At 33.1% G+C, this 5,937-nt stretch overlaps 1 non-coding gene across 1 annotated transcript; it reads right to left on the bottom strand.

Moving 5' to 3' along the window:
* Positions 1-1,965: 1,965 nt before the first annotated feature.
* On the bottom strand, positions 1,966-2,037 carry Trnaa-ugc. Its single transcript has one exon. It is a non-coding gene; the product is annotated as a tRNA-Ala (tRNA).
* Between the last annotated feature and the right edge of the window lie 3,900 nt (positions 2,038-5,937).

Genomic DNA, 5,937 nt, shown 5'->3' on the forward strand with positions numbered 1-5,937 from the left:
AACCGGGCCTATTTCATATTTAAAAATTAAAATACGAACGGCTCATTATGTCCGGAGTTATTATAAGTTTTCGAAGCCGATGAGTTCTCGAACCTCCGTGACTGTGGACAAGAATTCGTCTCCCTCTCTTCTTATAAGAGGAGGTTGAGTAAACGTGCGTTAAGCCACCCTGCGGCTTAAGAACGAGAAGATCGGATTCTAAAGAAGAGGACTCATGTTTATCCCCGTTGGCCCCGTTCGCGCGTAAGCACGTTCTCTAGCCGTCCGGTTCCGCGCCGCGATATTTTTTTTTATCTTTCTTCTTCTTGGAGACGCGAGTTATAAATTTTATGATTTATTCGTCCCGCTCCCACTCGCGGGGCGAGTAGCCAGAAATATATACGTAGACGGGCAGCAGCCCAGGCACTGGCCATTATATAGCCAACCGCGTATGAATTACGGCTGTGTGCATGCCAGTGACGTGCAGTCATCGGCCCAACGGCCGATGCCGATAGCCCTTTGGCTTGGACCCTATACTTAGCGGATAATCGACGCGATATACTGCGCTTATTAGCGGGTATAATAAGCCACATGCCGAACCCACAGGGCCTTCGAGATTCGTTCCGGCGTTCTGTTAAGTAGCCTGCCCTTTTCTCCTTTCACCCTCTTCCTCCCACGTCACCCTTTTCTATCTCTGTTCTTCCTTGGTAGCGAAACACGAAACGATTCGAGGAAGTCCTGAAAAAAAAAGCGCGATATATATATATATATATATGTATGTATGTATATATATATATGTATATGAGATGCTGCTTGATCAATGATGTTGCAGCATTGACATTATGACGAGATGTATGAAAAGAATGCACGCGGAGGAAGAAGAAAGAGATTGCTTTTGTAACGAAGCTATATAATTGTTAAGTACTGCATGTTCAATAAGCGCAACTCAGATTTTTCTATAAAGTAACTCGGTATCATAAGTAACGATATCATAAACCTGTTTCATCGAATAATCATAAATTTGTTTGACGTTTGATGTAAATTATTGAAATGTTTAATAGAATTTAGCTAATACATTTTGTTGTTAATATTTTGCAGAGTTAGCAAAATTATTATCGATAAACACAAGCATTCTTAACAAGTTTTTTGGTTGTCCGCATAGTAATTAACAATGAGTGCTACGACAGCGCAAAACATGCAGTATCAGCGAATATTTTTTTTTCTTGTTGTCAAGTATATGACCGTATCACTTTTCAAAAAATATTAGTTTTAATTTGAATTTAGATTAACAGAATGAATATGTGTACATTTGCATTGCGCTACTTTATAGATTTCTATATAAGATTTTTATATAAAAAGAATTGTTAAATGGGAATATCTTTTCTCTGGAATATACACAATATAAATAATGTGCTAAAATTATTTTTAAGATAATTACAGATGACAGAAGTTATTAGACATTAGGAAGAATTATAAACTTCTATATTAATAATTGAATCTTTAAAATTTCACTTGAAATAAATTTCATATATATATATATATATATATTAAGTGTAGTAAAAAGAAATTCATTATTTTTGCATGAAATTGAATGGAAAAATAATGGATTTCTTTTTATTACACCTAATATATAAATATATTTATGAAACTTAATTCGAGTAAAATATATTATGTAAATACATAAAAAATTTATTTTTTCGTTTAAGTTTAAATTCTTTAAATGTATTTAAATTTGGAAATATTCTTGTCTCTCAATCAGGAAATAGAGAGTTACTCACGAAGATAAATAAAATAGAATGTAACAAGTCATTGGGATTTTATGTCTGTCTTATAAAATTTGTGCTAAAAAAAATTAATTTGAATTAATCAACGAATTTATCAAAAATAGTCTGGAGACTCATATTTATGAAATTTTACTGTCATCACATCATTAATAATTACACGTAATTACATTTATTGTCTATTGATGATTGGTAAAAAAAAAAATGGAGATGCCGGGGATCGAACCCGGGGCCTTTCACATGCAAAGCGAACGCTCTACCACTGAGCTACATCCCCGAACAAGAACTTACTTTTCTGATTACGACTATTCTTATTGCCTTTGTTAAAGCAAAGAACGTAGAGTAAAAAAATTGATTACACGCATGAATTTATAAAAAAAAATTGTCTATATCTTTGGTTGATTCCTCCTACAAAATTCATTAATATTTTAATATCTTTAATCAAGATTTACTGATGAAATTAGTAAACCGGCAGTAGTGTTATTTTTAAGAACAATAATGTTGTTGCTAATTACAAAGTAGGAGTAAGATGGTGCTACTATTTTACTAATTAATTTAAGTAGTGAATACATTTTGATTATAAATATTAAAGTATTATTAAATTTTGTATTTATAATTAACCAAGAATAATAAGTTTAATTTTTACGAATTCGTATGCATAATCGATTTATTTTAAATATCTTTAATCAAAATGTATTGATTAAATTAGTTAATAGTAACATTATTTTATAAGCATTAATGCTGTTTCTAACTTACTTATTTAAGCGAGTACAAAATATCAATCTTGATTAAAGACTAGAATATCAATGAGATAAAAATTTTGTACAAAAAATTAATCAATAATATTTAATTTTTATGAATTCGCATGCATTGATTTATCTTAATATTTTCAATTAAAATACATTGATTAAATTAGTAGATTACTTTAGCAGCAGCATTATTCTAAGAGCATTATCATTTTCGCGAGTAATATTACTCTACATTTTGCAGATCATGCCGATATATTGCTATTGTCTTCTAGAAGACGGTTTTACACCGGCAAGATCGACTCGTATAACTATTCATTGCCGGCAACTACCTTTTTTCAATCAGTAAAAAAGCAGGCTTACGATTATAGAGACCGTAAAGGATCGCAGAGAATCAAAGGCACGTGGAGGGCATTCGCGGTTGCGTCAGGGCGGATCGGAGCGCTCTCGCATAATGCACCATTGTTTTTTTTTATGTCGAGCAGGACGCGTTGCTCTGTATCGTTCCTGAAGAATCTCGCAGTAATGCGCGTCGCACGGTAATTCCGGCGAGGAAGGATGCGACTCGTGCTCTTTGCGCTTTCGTTCGCGGAGCGATCGAGCCGAGTTCCGCTCGTCTCGGAGCGGAATTCGAGCGGGAAGCGCGCTTGTTGCCACGGGGCATGTTCGATAGTGCCTTTTTTTTCGTTCTCTATTATTCTCACAGCGAAGCTATAACTATAGTATACGTGCCATCTAAATGACAAGTTACATAATATATGAATATAGCGAGAGTATCGAAAATTGAAATCTTGCGACAAGCAATGCGAGATCTGCTTCGGCATTTGTTTTTGTTTTGTAAGAAAAGACTCAGACTATTATATTTAAAACAGTATAAAATTTTTTTCATATATGTAGAATGAAAAGATTGTTATGTAAGATTATTGTTTAATATATTATTTATTATAAATAATTTTTATATGTGAAGACTTTCATTATTGCAGTCTATGTTTTGAAAAGTTTTTATTGTTTTAAAATTGTGCAGTTTATTTTTTCTCAAGAAAAAAGTACTGAGAGAATTTGTATTATTTATCGGAGATTTTTCACTTTTTGGTTTCGCATAATTTTGTTAAAGGAAATCAATTCTTTCTAATTTGTCAATGTGCTATCTATCAATTATATAATTAGGAATTATATAATAGAAATTATAAATTACAGACATTTCAGAGACTAATGATAGAGATAAGAATCAAGATATCATTTTATGATAATCAATTGTTAGATAACGTAAAGATAACATTAATTGGGAATGATATAACGTTATCAGCATCACTATCCGTTATTAACTCAGTCACTATTTTAATTGAACAAGCGTAAGCTACATCAAGTCTTTGTTAATTTGTTGTCTATGTTTATCGAACTACGAGTTCAGATTTCTGAATTTTGGATATTTGATAATATAATATTTGGCACGTTTTAGCAAACAATATCTAATGATCGTACGCATATAGGTTCGTTGTTAGGTTTTATTTGCGTGTATCTAGTATTGGGGCAAGTAAGTTCATTAGGAGGGTACCCCGTAACTTATTGCCGAGACGTCGCGTTCCGCATGTGTACATACGTACACCACCGAAGAGCTTACGATTAATTATCTTCTCGGCCCTCGATGTAACTCATAATGACGATCGGTGCGTAACGCCGGTGCACTAGTCACGGGGTGAAAACGCGTAACGGCATATGGCGCGACACGTGCGACCAAACAACCAGGTTTACAAGGGCAAAGGCGCCGACAAAATTTTTCACAAAAATCTGCTAAAACATTCTTATTTTAAAGAAACTGTGATTTAATTTTGAGTATTAAATACACTCTAAATTTCTTACAGTGAAATCTCATTCCAAGAAAGTGAAAATATTTCACTTCTTAAGAAAGAGAGATAATTTTCATTCTTTTTAGAATGAATTTTCACTTTAAAGGAGAGAAATTTTATTCCAAAAAGTGAAATTTTTACTCTAAAACAAATGAAGATCGTCACTTTTTTTTTCAAGAAGTGAAATATTTTCACTTTTTTTTGAAGAGTGATTGCATTTTCATTCTCTTGGAATGAGATTTCACTGCAAGAAATTTAGAATTTCTAAATGTATGTGATTAATTGTGTAAATAATTTGTTTATTGTTATCCCTTTTTTACAAGTTTTTTTTAACTAAGCGCACAGCGCTATATTATTTTTATAGAAATTTAATTTTAATAAAATCAGAGATTTAGATCTTTCGAGAAGCAATCAGTGGGAGGCTGGAAAGAATTTGTCATTTTCATACATTTTTGATATAGAATAAATTCGTTTTCTAAGGTTAATTTGTTAATTAATTGCGTCGCATACAAATAATATTTGTTTTCGTTCTTAGATTACCTTATATTCGACGCCTATGTATATATGTATATACGCGCGTATAATTACATGCTGACCACATCATTTTATCAGAATATATAACTCAGCTCTGAGTCTCACGCTTGTAAAACGACCCCTAAGTCGCTCCTACGCGAAACTTTTTACACTCAAACGTGACGCGGCACGTGTATTCGCTGCAACGAGTAGTTTCTAATTGATCATTGACCGATCCAATTACGTCAAACATTGAACTGGAAATAATTCCGATCACGAGGAATCGCGGCAAATTTGGAACTAAAATTGGACATCGAGTTCGTTATGCAACATCGTACAATTTTTTGTTTTTTTAAATACACAATACAGATAGATGGTTAAATCATCTTTTTGTGGTATTCACATTTTTTTTAAGTATTTTAGTAATTTTTAGCATTTTGTATAGAAATTATGTATTTTTTGTTAAATCTTAATTGTAAATTACTCTCAGAAGACATGACTGTTCGCATTGCTTGAAATAACCAATGTTATTCTGTCAATGCTTTATTTTCATTGAATACTCAGATGAGGCATCTCTTACTCAACGATCGACAGAAATTAGAATTGACGTTAGGACGATCGTTCATGTGATCGTTGATCCAGAAAAAAAGTGATCGATGGGAAAACGACGGCTTCGTTGGGCGTGTTAGTAGAAGTATTTCTTCACTGGTCGTTTAACTCGTTCCGCGCGATAAATTGGACACCACTTGACGTAAGAAGAGACGGCATCCCTATAAGCGTACGAGAAGTAATTAACCATTAGTACGAGCGACCGATCGGCGCCTGCGGACCTTCTGCGATGCAGAAGCCACTATAGGCCTTGGCTTTGTATGCTACCCATTTATTGATAATATCACTCATTATGACTTATAAATTATAGGACGTCGTCCTTCATTACATTCAATGGACTTTTATAGATGGCCCATCTATTTGAATTCGACTTTATCGAACACTTTGTCCATTATCGATGTATACCATGTCTTATTATTGTATTGAACATGCTAGTTATATAAGATGGTCATTGTTTTGTAG

This window comes from Atta cephalotes (genome assembly GCF_000143395.1).
Source record: "Atta cephalotes unplaced genomic scaffold scaffold00018, whole genome shotgun sequence".
In the NCBI taxonomy this organism is placed as follows: domain Eukaryota; kingdom Metazoa; phylum Arthropoda; class Insecta; order Hymenoptera; family Formicidae; genus Atta; species Atta cephalotes.